This window comes from Camponotus vicinus, unplaced genomic scaffold (assembly GCF_025532165.1).
Source record: "Camponotus vicinus isolate PSW18456_S1 unplaced genomic scaffold, iyCamVici1.0 SCAF_3, whole genome shotgun sequence".
NCBI classification, from domain to species: Eukaryota; Metazoa; Arthropoda; class Insecta; order Hymenoptera; family Formicidae; genus Camponotus; species Camponotus vicinus.
In genome coordinates, this window is record NW_028141967.1 from 5,697,958 (window position 1) to 5,723,018 (window position 25,061).

The window sequence follows — 25,061 nt, forward strand, 5'->3', positions numbered from 1 at the left end:
CAACGTACTTGCGAAAAGCTATAGTAGCTCTTCAAATATTTATCATTTGAGATTGGAGAGGGGAAGAGCCGTCGCCGCGCGCCTACACACTCATCACTCCTTCCCTCCCCAATCACTGTTTCGCCGCGCGCCGCTATTATGTTACAGTGAGACCTTCATCGCCACGCACTTCTAGCCACGCGCATTGGCCGATTTTCTTTAATTTATTTCTCGTTAATTATTGCGAATATTGCATAACTGTACAAGACTTCTAACTTTGAGCCAATCTACCTTAATTTTTTAAAATTATGATCACTTTCATGACACCCTGTATATGTATATTTATAATATGTATATTTGTGTATGAATCGATATTGAAAAAACTTTAGTGCTCGGTAGAGATGCAAGTCAGATTACAAAATTATAATTGTTTGAATACAATAATCGACCTATCGTCAATTTTCTTTTACCATGATTTTTATTTGTGTAGAGATTTCAGTAGCTTTTGCATGAAAATTATGCGCTGCGATATAATACAATGATTTGAAAATAACAATATACATTTCACGTAGTTGTACAACAATACAAGCACTAAAAATATTATATTGCAAAGCAAATTTCTGTAGTTTCCTATATGTTTTATCGCGTAATAAAGTGCATTTTCTCTTTTTTGTCTATTTTTCTGTCGTGACCACAAATTTCGCAATATATGATAAATTTCAGCTATGAATCAAAGTCTGAGATTCAATCCTTCTACAAAGACAAGAGCATCTTCATTACTGGTGTTTCTGGTTTCATGGGCAAGGTCCTTATAGAAAAGTTGCTATACAGCTGTTCAGATCTCAACAAAATCTATATCTTAATGCGGGCCAAGAAGGGTCGCAGTTGCGACAATTGACTTGAAGATATATTCAAATTACCTGTAAGATATTGTGTGAATTATATTATCTTTATTATATCCTTAATGTCTCAAAATAATGTTGCAGGATAAGGTTGCTATATATTCTGAAATATTCTTATAAGAATCATATCACATGTTTGTATTTTCTATTTGTATATTTGTATTTAGATTTTATTAATTTTTTTTATTTGATACAACTAATTTTTATATTAAATTGTTTAATTAATTATAAATTCTTAGTTATCAAGATTTGCAATTAAGAAAGCTATATAAACTTCATTGACTTATTAGCTAATAATACAATATAATAGTATAATATAAAGAATACTTTAGGAGTAAGAATGATCAAATAAGTAGCGATTCTTATAAGAATTTTTCTTTTTAGCGACTTTTCAACTTTCAACTAAGTACATTTTTTAATAATTTTTAAAAATAATATAAAATTTGTTTTTAGGATAAAATGTATTATACACACACAATTTGTTACATGTCTCTCTCTCTCTCTCTCTCTCTCTCTCTCTCTCTCTCTCTCTCTTCATTTTTATAGTTTTTCTATAGCTTATTTTATATATAGGAGAGACCGAGGACAAAAGTAACAACGTCATGAAAGTAACAAGCCTCGTAATAAACTACACAATATGTTGAATAATTTGTACTATATAGTCGCGTACGCCCCGATTCTCTTCCTTTTCAGCTAATTGTTGTAGAACGATCGCACCGGTTGCACATGCAGGAGTAAAATTAGTATATTTGCATTATTCACCTAAGTATTTCTCGTTTTAGTTTTTTTGTATCTATGCCTAATTAAAGTGTATATATTGATGTAATTATTTGCCGGTGTATTCTTCTAAAATGTATTCATAAGATTTTATAGTTGATTTGGCTAAGTTTTGCATCATATTTAGGTTATAATACTTTTATTCTAAAAAATGTGTTTGGGGACAAAAGTAACACGACACTCTGTGGACGAAAGTAACATGTTTCAACGCTTAAAGTATAAGGATCCCATAATAACTGTACCAAAGGCGATTCTTATTACGTATGCCATAATTGTGATTCGGAATAGATACCAATCTCTTTTGTATAAGTAGTTATCATACAATTTTTACACTATTATTTAGAATTAAATTATTATTTAGACTTAAAAAGGTACAAAACTGGTGTGATATTAAGTATAATTATTTTATGTTATTACTTATAATTATTTTGATTAACGAAAATTATTTCTTTTAAGTTTTTCAAAGATGATAAAAATAAATATTTATTTTATTTTTTATTTTAATATAATATAATACAAATTTATAATAAAAGTTATCTTGCTTAATAAAAGATTATAATAAAAGTTGCCTTAAATTGAAAAAAGGCATATTTACTTTATTTTTCCGAAATTAAAAACTGCTAATTTTATCCTCAGACTATGTTACTTTCATCCCAGGCCCCCAGGATGAAAGTAACAATCAACGTACTTGCGAAAAGCTATAATAGCTCTTTAAATATTTATCATTTGAGGTTGAAAATAGGTATAATAATAGAACAATAAATGGAGTCTTTTAACATATAATCTTTTTTGTTATATCTCTAACGATAATTAATTAGTGACCTATAATACAAAAAAATGTTACTTTTGTCCCCGGTCTCCCCTATATATATATATATATATATATAGTGTTACGTCCCTGGTTCGGGTCGCGGTCGAGTCCGTCGTGGAAAGAGAAGAAGTCCGTTGTCAAGAGGTTGTTGACAGCGGCGGCTGTCATTTGAGTCTAGAGTCAGCTGTCAGGCTGTGTGGACGCGTTTCTCTTACGAGTCGATCCGTGTCATTATTATTGTGTATTTACGTTCTGAGTTACCGTTTGTGTTGTAATTGTGCAGTGCATTAAAGTTCTTTAGTTTCCTTAAGTGCTTGTTTATTTAGCGCGTCCCGCGAGCGGCCGATCTCTTTACCGCGCGACTTCGATATCTATCGAAGTCCCCGCCCCGGGCGTAACATTTTTGGGGGCTCGTCCGGGATCCGAACCAGGGACGTAACACTTGCTCCCCTCTCGAAAGATTGTCGTCCCGACAATCACGCTGTGGTAAGTCTTCAAAGGAATCTCGTCGTATTTCAGCTCCCGACGTGCCTCCATGTTCTCCCTGAACTGCTGTTGCAGGTTACCGAACCACACGTCTTCTTGGGATCAAACGACTTCACAGATTCCAACGACTTCACTGATTCTCTCCTTAGAGAAAAATCTTCAGGCAAGAGGGGGGTATCTTCCCGTGGACCCTCTGTTCTCCCAAGAGAACTCCTCAGGCCCCTGCCTCGGCATTTGCCCGAAGACCCCCCTTAGGGAGGAGGTCGAGCGTATCATCCAAGAGATGAGGCAACGGGGAGTCATTGAAGAATCTCGGAGCCCATGGGTGTCCCCTGTAGTCTTGGTGAGAAAGAAGGATGGTTCGCTTAGATTCTGCGTAGATTACAGGAAGTTGAATGCGGTTACGGTAAAAGACTCATATCCTTTGCCTCGTATTGAAGATATTCTAGATCAATTATCAGGGAATTCTTGGTTCTCCACTCTTGATTTAAAGAATGGGTATTGGCAAACGAAGGTAAGCCCGGAGGACAAGGAAAAGACGGCTTTTTCTATAGGTAATGGGTTGTGGCAGTTTAAGGTCATGCCTTTCGGCCTTTGCAATGCTCCAGCAACTTTTGAGCGACTGATGGAGAAAGTTTTACGAGATCTCCTATCGAAAGTTTGTTTAGTTTATCTAGATGATGTTATTGTTTTTGGCAGGACATTTGAAGAGGAGATGTCTAATCTTAGAAAGGTTTTTCTTCGCTTGCGTTCGGCAAATTTGAAAATTAATCCCCAAAAATGTTCTCTGTTTGGAAGGGAAGTGAAATATTTGGGACATATCGTCTCTGAGCAAGGAATTTCCACGGATCCTGAGAAAATCTCCGCTGTAAAGGATTGGCCGATTCCTCAGAATAGGAAGCAGCTTCGTAGTTTTCTTGGGTTTTGTTCCTATTACAGGAAGTTTATTAAAGGTTTCTCGTTAATGGCTAAACCTTTGTTTTCCCTTACGGAGCATCAGGTAAAATTCGAATGGTCTTCGTCTTGCCAAAAAGCATTTCAAGAATTGAAGCAGAAGTTGATTTCTTCACCGATCTTATCCTTTCCCAAGGAGCAAGGACAATTTATCTTAGATACGGATGCTTCCAATCACGGTGTAGGGGCGGTCCTGTCACAAGTCCAAGACGGCGCAGAAAAGGTTATTGCTTACTATAGTCGAGTGTTAAATAAAGCTGAAAGGAATTATTGTATTACACGACGAGAATTGTTGGCTATTGTGGCCTCTTTAAAATCTTTCCACCATTATTTGTATGGGAGAAAGTTCAAGATTCGGACGGATCATATTTCCCTTAAATGGTTGATGTCTTTCAGAGATTTGGAAGGGCAACTAGCTCGGTGGTTGGAAAGATTACAGCAATACGAGTTTGAGATAGTCCATCGTAAGGGTCATCTTCACCAGAATGCTGATGGATTGTCAAGGCGCCCTTGTTCTATATTCGGTTGTTCGTATTGCGCGAAGGTGGAATTGAAGGAAAGTTCTTTTGCTCGAATAATTTTGGGAGGCGAGGATCTTGAGGAGTGGCGGAGAAGGCAAGAAGGGGATCCTACCATTGTTTTGTTTTTGCGAGGAAAAGAACTTAGAGTACGCCCCAGTTGGCAGGAGGTAAAACATGACGTTTCTGCGAAAATTTATTGGACTTATTGGGATGCGTTAATTTTAAGGGAGGGAGTCTTATTCAAGAAATGGGAGTCTCCGAATTTCAAATCTGAGATTTTTCAGATAGTCGTTCCCAGGAATTTCATCAAACAGATTATGGAGGAGGCTCATGATTCCGTTTCTGGAGGCCATTTTGGAGTGAACAAAACATTGGGGAAAATCCGTAGACGGTTTTATTGGGCTACTTGTAAGAATGATGTGGAAGATTGGTGTCGTTCCTGCGAAGTCTGCGTGGCGAAGAAAGGCCCATCGGGTAAGAGGAGATCTCCTTTGCAAGTTTACGATTCGGGTTCTCCTTTCGAGAGAGTTCAGATGGATATACTGGGCCCTCTTCCGATGACTGCAGCAGGAAATCGCTATTTACTACTGGTCATCGATTGTTTCACTAAATGGGTTGAAGCCTTCCCTTTGAAGAATATTAGAGCTTCTACAATAGCGGATGTTTTTGTGAAGCAGTTTATTTCCCGCCACGGAGTCCCCTTAGAAGTCCACACAGATCAAGGGAAAAATTTCGAATCGAATATTTTTCAGGGAATAATGCACCTTTTGGGAATTAAGAAAACTAGGACGACTGCTTTGCATCCACAATCAGATGGACAGATCGAGCGTCATCATCAAACAATTTTGAATTATTTGGCTAAATTTGTTGCGGAGGATCAGAAGGACTGGGATAATTGGGTTCCCATGTATTTGTTAGCTTATCGTTCTTCCAAACATGAGGTGACGGGAGCCTCTCCTGCGGAACTTTGTTTCGCACGCGATTTACGGTTGCCTTTGGATTTATTACGGGGAAGCCCTCCAGAGAGGGGGGAGGAGGGTTCTTCTGAAGGCTACGATTCTTCTGAAGGCTACGTTCCTTCTGAAGGCTACGTTCAAAGACTGAAGAAGAAATTAAATGACGTACATAGTGAAGCTAGGCGGCATCTGAATCTTCAATCTCTTCGTTCCAAAATTCGTTATGATCAAAGGGCTAGGAAAGTTAATTTTAATATTGGTCAAAAGGTTTGGTTCTATAATCCTCGTAGGGTAAAGGGAAAATCTCCTAAATTGCAAAGTAATTGGGAGGGACCTTATGAAATAGTTAGAAAGCTTAGTGATGTTGTCTTCGGAATAAGGAAGTCGAATAGACACAGATGTAAGGTGATTCATTCCGATAGGTTGGCCCCTTTTCACGAACGAAGTTTTGAGAGGAGTTTTCGGGAGCCCGCTATTTAATAAGAATTAATTTTAGAAAAGCTAAGGTTTCTGCTCTTTTTTTTTTTAAATTCTTTCAGAAGCTCGACAAAGAAGGTGAAATAAAAGTGAAAGTTGAAGAAACTGAAGTTTGAGCGGAACCGAAAGGGATCTAAGCTGCCTCACCCACGGTTTTTGACCCGTGGTTTTCCCGTGGGTCTTCGGGCAAATGCCGAGGCAGGGGCCTGAGGAGTTCTCTTGGGAGAACAGAGGGTCCACGGGAAGATACCCCCCTCTTGCCTGAAGATTTTTCTCTAAGGAGAGAATCAGTGAAGTCGTTGGAATCTGTGAAGTCGTTTGATCCCAAGAAGACGTGTGGTTCGGTAACCTGCAACAGCAGTTCAGGGAGAACATGGAGGCACGTCGGGAGCTGAAATACGACGAGATTCCTTTGAAGACTTACCACAGCGTGATTGTCGGGACGACAATCTTTCGAGAGGGGAGCAAGTGTTACGTCCCTGGTTCGGGTCGCGGTCGAGTCCGTCGTGGAAAGAGAAGAAGTCCGTTGTCAAGAGGTTGTTGACAGCGGCGGCTGTCATTTGAGTCTAGAGTCAGCTGTCAGGCTGTGTGGACGCGTTTCTCTTACGAGTCGATCCGTGTCATTATTATTGTGTATTTACGTTCTGAGTTACCGTTTGTGTTGTAATTGTGCAGTGCATTAAAGTTCTTTAGTTTCCTTAAGTGCTTGTTTATTTAGCGCGTCCCGCGAGCGGCCGATCTCTTTACCGCGCGACTTCGATATCTATCGAAGTCCCCGCCCCGGGCGTAACAATATATATATATATATATTATGTATATATATATATATATATATATATATATATATATATATGAATTATAATGTTCTATATAATTTTTTAAATTAATTTAATAGTATTTAATAGTTTTAAATTAATTTAATAGTACTTCAAAATATTATAAAATTTCAAAAAATTAACAATATTATATTATTCAACATATAGTAAATCAAACATACAAATGAAAATATTACGAAAATTTATTATTAAATTTTGAATATAAATAGATTTAATAAGGTTATTCAAACTAAAATGTTTTTAAGCAATGAATGGTAATATATGCAGGAGATTAGCAAATAGAACTAATATTTTTACACAGTTGTTTCAAAGAATACGAACTGAGAAGCTTCAAGTTTTGAAGAAAGTGATACCGTTTAATGGGGACGTATGTTCGGACAACTTGGGCCTTACTGATAAAGAACGTGAGCAACTAATAAATGAGGTAAACATAGTATTTCATTGCGCCGCGAGTCTGCAAATGAATGCGAAATTGAAAGATGCCGTCGAAATGAACATGGTAAGATATTAGCTTCCCTAAAGAAATTTAAATCTAATCAATTTAAGTCAATTATCAACCTAGTCAATTTGAACAATTGAATTTATATTTTCTATAATGTGTTATTAGTTATTTGCATTGGATGCTAAATTTTTGATTACAATGTAATTATTTTTAAACTTTGTTTGCTCACATGATAAATTTTTATATAAAAATATAGAATAAAGATATTTATTTTTAGAAAGTCTTATGTTAAAGCAATATAAAAATCAAAGGACTCCGCACAAATCTTATGGAAAAGTGGTTTCAATGAAATTGTCTAAAAGTTGAATATGTTTTAGTTTATGATTTCCTAATCAAAATTCCCAATAGACGCGATCCTTAAAAACACACAGAATTTTCGTTACAGATGTTCAAAACGGACAATTAGATTCACGTACTGTAGACATGTATTCGACATTATACAGGGTGTTAGAAAAGTCTGGAAACGGTCAAATATCTCGATTTGATTATTTTGTACAAAAAAGTATTAAGATAAGATAATCGAAAAATGAATATTTTACTAGATATTTTATGGTTTATATAAAATTAAGAAATTATTTCAAGCCTCAACTCGAAAAGTACTCAATGAAGAAATACTTTATTATAGTGTTTTGGAAAGCTCTCGAGATAAGCTACAGGAATAAGTAATAAAAAATAGGGGGTCCCATTTAAAAAATTCAAGGTGACCTTGCTCTGACCTTGACGACGCCACTCAAGGTTAAACTCATCGCGCCAGTAAATAGATCTTTTGAAATCCTACAACTTTGGTTCGAAACATTTTTCTCAGAAACGTTTCGTTTTCGAGATATTTGACCGTTTCCAGACTTTTCTAACACCCTGTATGTGGAAATATGTTAATATATTCGCTTGTATACATGAGTCTGTGTGTGTATATATGTATATAGTATAAAGTATAGTATAAATTATTTTTTTGTTAAGTACTTTTCGTGTTATGAGGCTTGAAATAATTTTTTAATTTTACATAAACCATAAAATGTCTCGTAAAATATTCATTTTTTGATGACATTATTTCAATATTTTTATGTGCGAAATAATAAGAGGAATTAATTGGTATAAAGAAAACACATAATTTTTAAGAAAATTTGTGTAATTTGCAATTAATAATTACATATTTTATCTTAAACAGGTATGTATTTTCTTTACACCAATTAATTCCTCTCATTATTTAATAAAAAGGTAAAGGTTGATATTAGGAGATTCACCTCCGATGAGCTTCACCTTGACATATGTTGTCAAGGTCACTGTCCTGAGTAACATGCAAAAGATTTTAGCCGTCGCTCGTTGTTTATTAAAAAGTTATAAACAAAAGAAGTTTTACGAATTTCACATAATTTTCGGACACATGTACAATAACAGATTTCTTGTCGGGTTAAAAGTTATAAACTAATAAAGGTTTATTATTGTACGGTTTCACATAGATTTGTAACTTTCTATGCAAAGTGAAGTGTATCTCGCATCACAAACACGGGTTGGGTTAGGTTATATCGTCTGAAAATGAAGCCCCCCGTAGGGGGGCGGAACATACTGCACCTACGCATGTACTTCCTAAGATAAAGCAAAATTTACTCTTAATGGAGGTCAAGATTATGTGAACTTTGCTTCATCTTGGAAAGTTCATGCGTGGACAGTATGTTCCACCCCCCCTGCGGGGGGCTTCACTTTCAGAAGATATAATCTAACCCAACCCGTGTTTGTGATGCGGGATACACTTCACTTTGCATAGAAAGTTACAAATGTAACATTTTTCGCGCACAAATAGTTTAATAACTCATCATATTTTGTTGTTAAAGCGAGAAACTCGTAGAACTTCATGTTAACTGTACAACAATCTGTCTTGTACTAACTCACCTTTTCTTAAATATTTTCAAAGTCAGAAATATCAAAAATATAAAAGCCTACCATTGTTCTACTATCTGATTTCAATATAAAAAGTTAAAATATGTAACTTTCAATGTAATAAAAGGTATGTTATTGTACATTTATAATCAATGTACTTGGTAAGGTCAAAGAAATTGAGATGTTTTTCAATACGTTTATTCACATTTATAACTTTCAACGCGACAAGAGGTCTGTTATTGTACATGGTGTCCGAAAATTATGTGAAGTTCGTCAAACTTCTTTCGTTTATAACTTTTTAATAAACAACGAGCGACGGTTAAAATCTTTTGCATGTTACTCAGGACAGTGACCTTGATAACATACATCAAGGTGGAGCTCATCGGAGATAAGTCCCCTAATATCAATCTTTACCCTTTATTGTAGTGTTTCGGAAAGCTCTCGAGATGATTTATAAGGATGTACGATAAAAAATGGGGAGTTCCATTTAAAAAACAAAGTTGAAGTTCATATGACCTTGGTACATTCACTCAAGGTCAAACCAATGTCATCAGGTGTCCCCCTCCGAGCCCTACAACTTTTATCTGAAACATTTTTTCATCCAATTACTTTCTGGGACGTTAATCGGGGTGCTCAATTAAAACGGGCCTGTATGTATACACACACCGACTCATGCATACACGCGAATATATCAACATATTTTCCCATATAATGTCGAATACATCTCCAGCGTACGTGAATCTAATTGTCCGTTTTGAACGTCTGTAACGAAAAATTTGTCCATTTTTAAAGATCCTGCCTATTAAGACTTTTGATCAGGAGGTCATAAACTGAAACATATCCAACTTTTAGACAATTTCACTGAAACCACTTTTCCATAAGATTTGTGCGGAATCCTTTATAAGTAATGAGACGTAGTATATTTTTTAGACTTAATTTTGCATATTATAATATTCTTAATGATTTATAAGACATGAGACTTTGACTTAATTTTCAAGAAAGGTACAAAAAGGGTACTAAACTTGGGAAAAGAAATGAAGCATCTGCAAGCTTTTATACATCTAAGTACAGCCTTCTGTCACGTTGATCAAAAGGAAGTAGGCGAGCGTATATATGACTCCTCTAATGACCCTGAGGATATCTTGAGACTCGTTCAATGCTTAAATGAAGATACTATCGATCTTATTACGCCAAAGTAATTAAAAATCGGTTTTAATAATTAACAACATTTTAAAATCGATTTTAATAATTAACAACATTCAGCATAAGCGTACCCCACAAAACATTAAGATATACATAGTATATATAATGTATATACATTCATGTATATTAAGTGTGCCATGTATATGCTTTTGTGATGCACTGTATATACAAAATATGTGTATAGTATGTGCAAATGTTACCGCAATGATGTACATTAAAGATTCTCTGTATATACACATGTACATAAAATATATGTGATTTATACTTTCTATGTATATACCCATAAAACATTAGAATATATGTCATGTACATACACTGTACATATAATCATGTATATACTTTGTGCTTCAATGTACATACAAAAGATATGAAATGAATGTACAAATGTTACCAAAATGATATGCACTGAAGGTTCTTTATATATACACGTATATATAAAATGATTTACACATTTTTATGTATATATATCTTTATTCGTTTATCAATATGTGCATATTGTATAAAATATATATAAATGTGTATTTATGTATCATTATGGCACGAATATACATACAAATTTGTTTATATAATACATATATAGAATATGTACAGAATAATTCATCTTAATCTACTCAATTTTTCGAAAAATAATATTTCTCAAAAAAAATATTTTTAATAAAATCTGTACATATAATATGTATACACATTTTTTGTGTACATATAATAAATTTTAATCTAATTAGATGCTTCTTTGGAAAAATAATGTTTTTTGAGAAAAAATGTTTTATAGTTATATAATTTTCACGGAGATATAATACAGCTACCTTGACTTTGGGAAAATTTTTCAAAATCAAGATTAACTTGGTTTTTTAAACTATATGTACTTTTTTAAAAATAATACATTGTGTTGGAAATACTTTTTTTGAAAAATAACTTATTTTTCTAAAAATTAATTGGTTAGATTAAAATGAATTACCCTGTATATATATATATTATATAAACAATTTGTATATTCGTGCCATAATGATACATAAATACACATATGTATACATATGTGTGTGTGTGTGTGTGTGTGTGTGTGTGTGTGTGTGTGTGTGTGTGTGTGTGTGTGTGTATACATGTGTGTATACATATGTAACAATAAAAAATTAGTACGTCATAAATACAAAAAAAAACGAATTAAAACGAACATTATATAATATTAATCATAATTATATAAACTTAATTATATGTCATACATAAAAATAAACATATAATTATATTTACAACATATGTGCACGTTTGTAAACACATGTTTCGTTTTGCAAAAATATGAAAAATAAATTCTAACAAAATTTCTAATAAAAATTCAAATTAAATTTATAATATATTATATAACACATATGCTTAGAAATTTATTCTTAAATGGTAATAATTATCGTAATTAATCTAAAATACATGCTTAAAATTAAATAAACTTATTCTTAAATGTTATTAATTGTTACTTAGATTATAGAAAAATTTATCATAATAGTATATGTTGCATAGTAAACTATAGTAAATATATATCTTTTATTTAAAATATTTCCTGAATTAGTCTTTACGCTGCGGATCTTGTACATCCGGATTCTCTTCATTATTGAATGTTTCTATATCTTCATGAACTATTTCTTTATTTTTATTATTATTATTATTAAATCTATCCTTGCTTCTAACAAGCCATGCTTTTATAACATTTATTATTTCAACATCTGTACAGTTTTGAGCATTCTTGTTAAGTCGTACGGCAGCTATAAAATAAATAAATATATTAATAATAAATATTAATAAATTCATAAATTTTAGTCAACATCTTTATTTCCAAATCTTCAATATGAGTAATAATATCCATGAAAGAATCAGAAAATTTAATAAGAACTATTTAATATTAACATAATAGAAATTATGCATAATAAAACTTACACAAAATAGTAGTTGCAATAGCTAAATTTTTAAAAGCTTTTTTCTTTTTAGCCCCTTTCCAGGAATAATTCATGCCAATCCCCCGATGCGACTTAGATTTTCAGACTGTAATAATAAAAAAATTGCAATTACATATTTAAATATTTATTAGATAATGGCTTGAATAAGCTCTTTATTAGATTGCTGTCATTATAATTATGTAATATCATTATTAAATTATTATCATTTTTAATCAAAATTTATCAAAAATTTTTTAATATTATAAATGCTGCTTTAAAGATTTGTCTCTTTACACATAGCATATACATATATTATATTATTGATAATATTCTATAATATACTTATATACAATATAATAATATAAATTTAACACGTTTAAGATTTACTTAAATATAGAAAATAAAATATATAAGAATTATTAAAATTAAACATCAACGACGTCTTACATCATATTGACGACTTCTTAATATGATTTCTTTTAATATACTTTTGAATATACTTATATTTTATTCATTTTAATGGAAGGAAGAATTTTTCTTACCAACATTGCCTTATTTTGTTCAGAACTTGTTAGCCAATTTTCTAATTGAGCTAAGTACTCATTATTCACCGGAAATAGTTCCACAATATCAGGAACTTTGTTATATGTAGATGGATTTTGTGATTTATCTACTTTATTTTTCATTAGAACATTTATACTTTCTAAAATATCATCTATTTTTAGGCTAAGGATGTGTAATTCTCTGAAAACTCGTTTTTCAAATTCTGTAATGTAATTTAAATATTAGTCATAATTTTATATTAATATATATATATATATATACAGGGTGTCCGGTAACTAGTCCGGTAATAAACGGATCAACGCTCGTGAGAAAGTAGAGGGCGGTAAACTGAACAAAAAAGTCCTCTACCATTTTGCGATTTTTGCAATATATATATATATATATATATATATATATATATATATATATATATATATACAAATTAGCATGTTAAAGCTTATCCTGATAAATGTGTGTAACTGTAGAACCATATGCACAAAGAAAATTATCAAATCGCATTTCTATCATAAGAATACATAAAATGCGATTGGATAATTTTTAATGCATAATAGTTATGCAGCTATGCAAGTTTGTCTGGATTAACATTAAAAAGTATATATATCATAAAAATGTGTCTCTTACCAGTACTATGTCCAACAACTAGAGGAGATTTATGTTGCAGTGTTGCTTTTACGGTAGAAGTAGCACAAGATGAAGTAGAAGCAATTGCTGAATTATCAATTTTATTTGCTCTCTCTTGAAAAAATATAAATTATAGATTATAATAACTCTCTTCATGTAATTAAAATTTCCTTTTATATTACATAATGTACAAAAAAAGAATTTAAAAAGTATTCATAAAAAATTAATTTTCTGAATTATTTTCCTCTATACATTTTTCTATATTTTTTGTTATGAATTACCTTTATTGTAAATATCATCCTGATTAATAGATTCAAAGTTTTCGTCTATATCTGTCTTCTCTGTGTAATAAAGCAATGTATCAAGAAATATGTTATTCAATATAAATGTTAACAATACTATTGAATTGTTTTTGTAATGTAAATGTATAATGTTTTTCAATTCTCTTTTAATATGTTTAATAAACATGTACCATTATATTCAACTGTGTAAATAATACATGTAAATATAATATATAATTACATTATTTATCTACTTACTATTATTTAATTGAGTTTCTTCAATATGAGGATATATTGTATCATCTAATGAAGATACTTCCGTCTCAGAAGACAATTCATATTCACTTTCAAATCTTTTGTGATGTCTTTTTCTTATCTTCTTCTTATTTGTACACTTCTGTCTTAAATTTTCATTATTGGAAGAAAGATTATTTGTATTCTTCGCTTTATTAGCTTTCTTCTGTGCTATTTTATAATCATCTGTAAGAACATAAATCATAAATAAATAATTTTTATAATATAATTAATAATCATATAATCTGTAAAAACACAAATAATAATAAATAATTTATAATATAATATAAAATAATATGATATAATATAATAAAATTACATATATATATAAATTTAAAAATAATGCAAATAAGAGTGTTATTTTCATTGTAACACAAATACAAATATATTTGAAATGTGAAATATGCTTAATATATTCTTGTGTTATAGATATTTTATTAATATTATTTGATATGCATTATATTAATAATAATGTATTTTTTTATATGCGTAGATGAATACTGTACCATAACAGCCCAAAATGCTGGCGTCATAAAGTTTCCAATTTGCTTGAGGAGATCGCTTTTTTCTAATAAACTCTATTATGATATTCTTTGCAGTGCCTTCGGATGGCCAATAACATTGTAATTTGTCCTTAACATACCAACTATTTGGTACAGCCTCCACTGTATTATCGGCATCAAATTTGACAACGAGCCAATTCATCTTCAATATTTTATTACTATTTTTAATTAATTAATTAAAAAAATTATCATTAAAAATTTGAAAGTTTTATAAATTCAATATAAATTTGAATTTTAGGCTAGAAGAGCTATACGCAGATGGTAAGTGCACAAGTACTAGTTTATTGAAAATTTATTTTCGATGTAACTTATACTATCATTCGCATATTAAGGCTCTTCTAGTCTATTAAATTCAAACTTATAAAAAAAATATGCATACAAAATATTTAAAATCAACAATAATTACAAATTTACAAATGTAGCAATGGAAATGAAACAAATTTATGTTTATAAGGTAACACTACCAATTTTCTTTTGATGAAATTAATATTCCATGTTTCAAGTGAATTCTCCTTTTTTATATAATGAATATCAAATAAGGATGACGAACATGGTTTTAAATAAAAGCTATCTTGCTTACTATACCTGTATCCTATTAAACATACTGAGTTTTTACAAAAAGCGATATTCTTAATTTCAATAATTAAATTATTTTTTAATTCTACAAATCTGTCGCCTATTTTTAAAATATCTAAGCAATAATGATTTATTTGTGCTTGCCTATATTGTGGAGATGTACAATTATTTATTAAAGGTCCATTGAAATGTTCTATTCGTAATTTTACAGAATCATTATTTATAATATTAATAAATTCAGTATTATTGCCTTCTTCAATTACGCGACGTATAACTTGTTATAAAGGCTGAGCAGATTTGCGAATTTTTTTTTTTAAATATTGCATGAAATTTTCAAAAGGAAAGGCACTAAAATTATCAAGTGAACCATATAATTTTACGCAGTCACTTAAATGCAAAAAGTTATGTATATTATGTGATACAAAATCTGGACCGTAAATTTTAATAGATTGGGAAACAAAATGTTTCATCAAATTATGAGCATATGATACATAATTTTCTATTTTTGAGTTACACCGACTAATCATTATAGAACTTGCAAGACTTAATGTAATAAAATGATTATAGATTTTAGATGATAGAACGTCTTTTAAAACAATAGGACCAGTGTATAGCAAAAATAATCTAAATTCTGTAGCTTTATATCTTTTACATTCAAGTATAGAACACGTTTTTCTAGAAAATTCACGAGGAATATATCGTTTTAATCTTAAAAGATTTTCGGAAATGTTATTAATATCACGAAATCGTAATTTATGAGGTAGTTTGCCATGAATCCAACCATATCGTTTGTGACAAATTAGTCTTTTTATACCACCAAGTAAAAGATTATGCATGTAATCTATTGGTACGTTGTCTACCATATTAAAATTTGGAATATCTAACAGCATGCTTCTATTAATATGATGCTCAGGTTGAGCCATAGTTCTGAATGAATTATCGGTTCTTTTACGTAAATTTTCAGTCTCAGTAAAACACAATACATTATTAAACAATTCACCTTCTTGATCACATTTTGGGCATGAAAAATAGCCTGTATGACTTTTAATACCTAAAGCAAAAGATTTTGCAGGTAAATCACAAATTAACATAGAAATTTGAAAAAAATATCTAACAGAATTTATTAATATTCCATTGGTCGATAAACAGATGCATTCATTAACAAAATCACTGAAAAATTCATTACTAGGTTTTTCTGAACCATGATATAAAGCAATTAAAAACACATGTTTCATAAGTATTTTTATCGATTTTACTGAGCACACATAAAATAGGCCAAAATGAACTATTAGAACTCTTACTCAAGGGTAAGCCATCAATATTAACAGCTAATAAAAATTTTTCATTTGGTTGGATATTGATTTTATTATTTATACAAAATAAATTTAAAGTTTTTTCTATGCCAAAATAATAATATACTCCGCGAGCTAAAGGTGTTGTAACTATGTTACTAGGTGTTCGTAAAAGCGTTCTTGGATCTTTTGGTATGTTATCACATCCAGGTATTTCACGTATAATAGAGAGTAGATTTCTTAATGCCGACAATGTTATGTTTTCCTTTATAGCCCATTTGGCTATTTTCGAAGTTGGAGACACTTCGTTTTTAGGATTCTCAACTTGCGTAATATTATATGAGAATTTATTAATATCATTGTCCTGATTATTAAATAATTCACTGTTACATGGAATATTAATGTCTACATCATTGTCGCTAATGTCTATAGCATTGTCGCTAATGTAGCATAATTTTTTTTGTAATATTGTGTTATCGTTTGTTTTATTATCATTTGCGATATTTTCAATGCTATTATTATCTATATTAATGTTATAAAAATCATGAGATGACTCGGAAATTATTGTTAAAGATCGATTTATTTTATTTGTAAGCTTTCTAGAGAACTTCATTTTATGCTTTAATTCAAGCTTATCCATAGCTAAAACTAGGATTAAAAGAAAAAAAATTATAACAAATCAGATAAAAATTATAACAGACCAAAAGGATAAAATACTATGTACATACTACATACATAATACATACTATGTACATACAATATATATTATACACACACACACACATACATTTATATATATGCATAGAAGTGTATATTATGTATGTTATATACTTATCTTAAAAAATCTCGAAATTTCGGGATTATGTGAAGAGCAACGTCAATAATTACACGTATAGAGTTGTTATCATTCATTCTTTCTTCGTCCCGCGCTTACCTTTGCTTTATTTTGATCCGATTGCTCTCTCGCGAGCTGCGTTTACTCTCACGTGCTTAATGAAAATATCCAGAAAATACTTTCAATTAATCAAGTCGGGATCCGCACCGATACAGTTGAAATATAATAGAAAGCAGGCGGACAGTAAGCAGAGATCGGAAAAATAAAGTCGAGGCTCTACATACACGTAGCCACGTAGCGCGGTAATGACGAGGAAACAGCAGAACATCGAGCCTAAAGGCTTCTATACACGATGCCCCTATACGATGCCCATACACGAAGCCCCTTTACACGATGCGATAATGCATTGCATCGCTTAAAATTTAAGGACCCTCTGTTACTTATTGTTTGTTTCTAACGAAAAATTGTCGTTGTCGCTAACGATATTCTCGCATTTTTTAAATTACAATTTTTACATTTAATCATACATATATTAATAAAATAATATTAATATAATTCTTAACAGCACATATTCAAAAGACATTCAGAGGATATTCAAAGAACATCTAACTGGACATCATCTGGATGTTCTCTAAACGTTTTTCGGATATGTGTACTGTTAAGGAATAATATATATTATTAATATATGTTTAAATGTTTATTAATATATTTAATATATTTATGTTTATTAATATATGTTTAAATAAAAGTTAAAAATAAAAAATTAATAAAAAAATTAAAACTCTCTCTCTCTCTCTCTCTCTCTCTCTCTCTCTCTCTCTCCGCTCTTAGAAATTAATACAAAAATTAAACATTTTCGCAAAAATTAAAAATTAATACAAAATTAAAAAAATTTTTAATATTAATTTAAAAAACTTGGCGTCGCAAAATTTTAAAGTATATACATATATTAAAGATACAAAAAAATAATAATAATATTAATAATATAATAATAATAATAATAATAATAATAATAATAATAATAACAATAATAATAAATTTAACTTGGATCTTTAATGTAAAACTATTTTTAATTTAGTTACATTAATAACTGCAATGTAAATACATATGAAAGAATACGTTAATTTTATTGTTTAGCATATTGTTTAGCAGCATTTTTTTCTAGTTTTTTTAACTATATATTTTTAATTTTTTAATTTGTATTACTTCTTCATTTTTGTAGAAATTTTTAATTATTTGTATTAATTTCTAAGTTTTAATGATTCTATTAATTTTTTATTTTAAATTTTTTGTGTTTTGTATTGTTGGATATATTTTATATTCTAATAACGTAGAACGTACATGAAATGTACATACATTTAACATTGTGCGTTGTATATACATATGAAATACATTAATGCATATACGTATTACATACTATATAATGTATATTCAAATCACGTATATGAAATGTATATACATTTAATATTATATACTGTATATACATACGAACATTAATAATAATTACATTAATAAATATACATATTACGTATCATAATGTATATTCTAATAACGTACATAAAATGTACATACATTTAATATTGTACGCTGAATATAGATATGAAATACATTAATGCATATACGTATTACGTACCAAAATGTATATTCAAATCACGTATATGAAATGTATATACATTTAATATTGTGTGCTGTATATACATACAAATTACATTAATAAATATACATATTACATATTATAATGTATATTTAAATCATGTATATGAAATGTATATACATTTAATATTGTGTACTGTATATACATACAAAATACATTAATGAATATACATATCACATACCATAATGTATATTCAATCCAGGTATATAAAATGTACATACATTCTACATACAGGATATTATTTTCATATAATGGAGAAAAATGCATATACATAGGATGCCCGATGTTATATGGGGTAGCTCGCGCAAGTATATTCAATTTAGTCTTATTAATAATATATTTTTTAAATTATAATTTTTTTTAACTATTTATAATATTTAAAAATTTAAAATATTTAAATATTTAAAAATTATTGTAAATAATTATATAAATTAATGAAATAAACTAACTATATTGATGAAAGAATATTAATAAACGGTATTAGTAATATGTAAATATAATGCTTATAACTAATAATGTTCTTTTTATAATGTTTAATTAAATAATTAAATTAATTTAATTAAATTAAGTTATTTCTCTCTCTTAATTGTGCATAGGAAAATATATGAGATTTTATCGTGTTTATGTTTGCAATTTTTTTAGATTAATACATCCGCACCCAAATACTTATACATATTCGAAACATCTGGCTGAAAAATTGGTAGCCAATGAATTTCCTGAACTGCCTTGTTGCATTGCTAGACCATCAATCGGTAATTATAGGTGTATCTTATTAATTATAAAAGATTTTAAAATATAATATATCGGCGACTGTGTATAGACAAAGAAAAATATAAAAATTAATGAATCTCGTCGCAGTGTTCCCTTCTTACAAGGAGCCGTTACCAGGATGGATCGACAATTTAAATGGACCTATAGGATTACTTGTCGGTGGAGGCAAGGGTATTATCAGATCGATACATTGCAACGGCAATTTTAATGTCGAAATTATACCAGTTGATCTTGCAATTAACGATTTAATAATAATTGCATACAAAATAGCCACTAGCCTGAGAAAGTAAGTTTCCATTTTGCTCAAACTTTTCTTCTACAATAGTAAAATATATCACAATTTAAATTAAAGTGAAATTTAATCATCTAATATTATGCTCGTAATATAAACAAATCATTTTATCACTAGTGCTCCTTAAAACATTTTTGATATTAAGATTATATAATATATTTTAAATTATTATAAAGTATCCTAAATTAAAGTATCGTAAACTGTTAAAGTATCTTATCTTTTTTTTAAATTCTAAACTTTTCTTAAATTTATTGTCGTGATTTATTAAAAATAAATTTAATACAATTTATTACAATTTACTACAATTTCTAAATTATTTAATGTTATGCGATAGAGAGAAATGTTCAAGAGCTTTTCATATATTCTTTAATCGATTTCATTAACATTTAACTATTTTATATTTACACAATTGTCTTCCACTTAAATAAATAAAAAATATTACATTTAATTTTTTATGTTTGATTTAACATTTATAGTTCGAAAAGTATACTCGTAGTCAATATGACATCGCAAATCGATACAATGCGTGTCACATGGAGCGAGGTATGGAAGAGAAGTAAACAATTTGTTCACAAGTATCCTTTCGAGGGACAAATTTGGTATCCATTTGGCGACTTACATAGCAATAAATTTGTGCATAATATTATTGTCTTAATTTCCCAAATTATACCCGCATATTTGATCGACTTTCTGATGCTGATATTTCGACAAAAGAGATTGTAAGTTTCATATGTTTTAATATTTGTAGACATATATTTTTCGATTTTTATCTGTTGACTTTTTTGCTTTTTTACATGTAATTACACAATATCATGTAACTGTATAAATTTCCTTAATTATTATCTTTTTTCGTTATTCTTACAAACAGTATGGTCAGAATCCAGAAACGAATTTTAGACAATCTCGCAGTATTGCAATATTTCATCACGCGGCACAATGGATATTTTATAATAAAAATATAATTACTTTATGCAACGATCTAACACCATTAGATAAAAAAATATTTCCAACTATGATTTATAATGTCGATAAAATGGAATACTTTAAGCATTTAATCCTTGGCATACGGCAATATTGCATGAAAGAAGATCTATCTACTTTGCCGAAAGCCCGTCGGCATCAAAAAATGTGAGTATTCTTTATATATTCTTTATAATTAAATTCTTATAATTATATTCTTTATAATGATATTCTTTATAATTAAATTTCGCGATATATTTTCGCAATCAACAGTACCTTTGCCATACTAAAAATAAAATCTGTTAATTATTTGATTAGAGATCTGTTAAATATTTTATTAGAGATTCTTCGAAACAAGTACAAACAATAAGATAAATCTCTCAATAAGCAGAAGAGAAAAGTGGATATATAACATTTGATTATAAAATTTGCGGAATCTTTGTATATTAATAATATATTTTTTACATTTTTGGGAAAAAAATATTTCATCATATATTAAAGAAAATATAAAATGAAAAAAGGAAACTAAATATCTGAAGAAACTGAATATCTTTGAAATTGTTTCTCATATAAATGTGTACTTTTTTCCTTAATGTTACAGATGCATTTTCCATCTTATATTTTATGTTTGTATAAAGTATAGTAATTACCGTTTCTGGTGTAATAACGATTTAATCCACTTTTCTCTAAAAATTTGAGAAAATTATTTTTTAGACTTTTAAATTATAAATTTAAATAAATTAAATTTTATAATATATTAATTAAAATTATATAATAAATCTAAACTTGAATTATATAATAAATCTAAATATATATTAAGATTAAACTCTGAATTAATTTAAATTTAAAATTAATTTTTTAAATTTCTTGGAAATTTAAAATGTATTTTTATTTAAAACTTTTATGTTATCTTATTCTATGAAGCTCATTTATTTCAGGATGTACGTTATTCATATCACGACAATATACCTGTTTTACTACGGTGTATTATATTTTATATGTAACAATGTTGAGAAATAGTAAGATTTTTCTTGGATTACGTTACTGAGAAAATAAAATCGCTACCGTTTATAGGCATATTCATAGGACATGTTTAAGAGTTTATTTGTAAAGCAAACGTTGTATTGCATTTGTATTTATTGCACTATATACATAATTTGTGGAACTTAAAGATAAGAAGAGGAGAAACTATAATCTCTTAATCGTTCATTGCCCGACACATCTCTCTCTGTCTTATACGTATTTGTATTTTTAAACTACTTATACTTATGCGCAATGGGGTATGAATTATAGAATAAAAGTGAATCTCAATATACTATCTAAGTATATCTAAGTAATCTACTAATTACTATCAGAATTACTATCAGAAATCTTCTCACGACTATCAATATTAGCTATAATATGAAGACAAAGATTAGATTCTACATCGCGGACACATCTAAAAAGAAAAAAAGTAAATCTTACTAAACATTTGTAATTCCTTGATAAAAATATAAATGTAATACAAATGTTTTTAAGAAATTTGAATAAATGTACAAGTTTTTATGGAATTTATGTGTTATTTCTTTGATAAATATATTATTATGTTATCCAAAACATGTGTTTACTGGAATGAAAGATATACAGGGTGTACCAAAAGTCTGGAAACGGTCGAATATTTCATAAACTATGAATTTTAGAAAGAAATGTTCCAGACAAAAATTGTATGGCTTGAAGGGGGCCATAAGATGGTGTTATTGGTTTGACCTTGAAAAGTCGTTTGAAGATCACGTGAAGGTCACCTTCAATTTTTTAAGTATAATTCCCTATTTTTTATTACATATTCTTGTAACTTATATCGAGAGCTCTCTAAAATACTATAATTAAGTTAGTTTTCATTAAATACTTTCCGAGTTATGAGGCTTGAAATCATTTCTTAATTTTACATAAACCGTAAAATATCTTGTAAAATATTCATTTTTCGATTATCTTACCTTCATACTTTTATGTACAAAATAGTGAGAGAAATCAATTGGTGTAAAGAAAACACATAATTGTTTCGAAGAAGACATATGTAATTTGCAATTAACAATTACATATTTTTTTTAAAAACAACTATGTTTTTTCTTTACACCAATTGATTCCTCTTATTATTTTGTACATAAAAGTATTAAGGTAAGATAATCGAAAAATGAATATTTTACTAGATATTATATGGTTTATGTAAAATTAAGAAATTATTTCAAGCCTCATAACTCGGAAAGTACTCAACGAAGAAATTTATTATAGTGTTTCGGAAAGCTCTCGAGATAAGCTACAAGAATAAGTAATAAAAAATAGGGAGTTCCATTTAAAAAATTGAAGGTGACCTTCACGTCACCTTCATACGACTCTCCAAGGTCAAATCATTGCCACCATCTGATGGCCCCCTTCAAGCCATACAACTTTTGTTTGAAACATTTTTTTATTTAACGCACCGTTTCGGAGATATTTGAGCGTATTGTTTAAAATGAGACACCCTGTATGTTTATTCAATATGTTAAAATTAATGTTAAGAAAGTGAGATTTCGTTTTACAAAAAAATCATAACGATTTCAAAAATATAAATTTTAGTTATATTGTTGCGCCCGCGGAGCGATATATCTCGAAACGTGCGCGGCACAACTATCGGCACCCGATCACACTCGCGCACTCGCGCACTCGGGAATAAAAACACGGTTCTTTAGAACAAAGAACTTTAATACGAAACACGAAAAACATACAAGAACTGGAATAACACAGAACGAAACATAGGTTAACGCGCGTCCACACAGCTTGACAGCTGGCTCCAGACTCCATAACAGTCGTTGTTAAAAACAAACGTCTTGACAACGCGCGCGGAGACGATCTTCTTCCGTCGACGTACTTCCCGCCGACAGAATAACGGGTGGCGAATACATCCGCAGGGACGGGACGCGGGGGCGCAACAATATATACAAAATTTAAATAAATATTTATATACTGAAGTGAAAACATGAAATATAAAAATAGTATATAATATAATTTAAAAATAGTATATAATATAATTATAAACCTGCTGTTCTATATATAAATTCTATTTCATATTTTTCCAATTGTACGTTTACTTCAGCATATTTACAAGATTTAGTCAAATTTATACATTGTGCTGTATTCACATTAGATGGTCAAAATGTATATTTCTTGTCATCTGTTAACCATTGTTTCGGTACTGTAACCAAGCCATCCTTCAGTAAATTATGTAAAATACGTCTTTCCTTTGTATGTTTTCTAGAAAAAATAAAAGATAAAAGTATGTGCGCACACTGCTAAATTTTGCTTACTAGGCTATTTTACGCAATATAATATTTACCTACGATATTCATCATCCGTGAAAAATTATTAAGAACGCAGTATCTCACAAAATCTTTCTTTATAAATTGCTGCCTCGATTCCTACTGAGAATAAGAAACACGAGTTACACTACGAAGAAAATGGCTCGCGTATTAACAATGATGCAGTCTCGAGCCGGTACCGATACAAAGAGTACGTGGTGGATACATCGATATGTATAGACTGGATTAAGCATTGCGGTAAGTAAACGCGCGCCCGCTGTAGAAAGAGAGTGTACTACATAAGAGGCCTATCTTGTCTCTCTTATTAGCATCTCATTGGTAATTTTCAGCGCTATATTGAAAAAGCTACCAATAAGAGAATAGCATAGCAAGTGAGACAAAATAAGCTTTTTATGTAGTACCTCTCTTTCTATAGCGGGCGCGCGTTTACTTATCGCAATGCTTAATTCAGGCTATACATTATACACAGTGCAAGTGTGTTTTCACTTCAATATATAAATATTTGTACATTTACGTTCATGCATATATTTACTAACAATTGTCATCTTAATTATTTTGATTATCATCATATATAATTATGTATTAAACATAATTATCAGAAGCATTTGATATAAGATTACAATATGTGATCTTACATAAAATACTCCTGGTAAATTATTATATTTCATATATAATCATTTATATAAGCATTTTATGTAAGATCACATATTGTAATCTTACATCTAATGCTTCTGATAAGTAATTATATTTGCTACATAATTATATATGATAATAATCAAAATAATTAAAATGACAATTGTTAGTAATTATATGAAGTAAATATACGTA

At 29.6% G+C, this 25,061-nt stretch overlaps 1 long non-coding RNA gene and 2 pseudogenes across 3 annotated transcripts; 1 reads left to right on the forward strand and 2 right to left on the reverse strand.

The window, feature by feature from the left end:
* Nucleotides 1-483: 483 nt before the first annotated feature.
* LOC145968028 (putative fatty acyl-CoA reductase CG5065) lies at nt 484-22,413 on the forward strand (annotated as a pseudogene). The gene is made up of 8 exons (XR_014437647.1): nt 484-901; nt 7,001-7,198; nt 10,075-10,271; nt 19,521-19,630; nt 19,737-19,935; nt 20,418-20,660; nt 20,810-21,069; nt 21,840-22,413. The product of XR_014437647.1 is annotated as a putative fatty acyl-CoA reductase CG5065 (transcript).
* LOC145968029 (uncharacterized) lies at nt 11,120-17,513 on the reverse strand (annotated as a pseudogene). Its single transcript, XR_014437648.1, has 8 exons — nt 17,324-17,513; nt 14,465-14,663; nt 13,923-14,144; nt 13,665-13,724; nt 13,384-13,497; nt 12,741-12,964; nt 12,200-12,304; nt 11,120-12,027 (listed from the first exon to the last, which is right to left on the reverse strand). The product of XR_014437648.1 is annotated as an uncharacterized LOC145968029 (transcript).
* LOC145968030 (uncharacterized) lies at nt 22,021-24,458 on the reverse strand. Its single transcript, XR_014437649.1, has 3 exons — nt 24,251-24,458; nt 23,954-24,168; nt 22,021-22,339 (listed from the first exon to the last, which is right to left on the reverse strand). It is a non-coding gene; the product is annotated as an uncharacterized LOC145968030 (long non-coding RNA).
* Between the last annotated feature and the right edge of the window lie 603 nt (nt 24,459-25,061).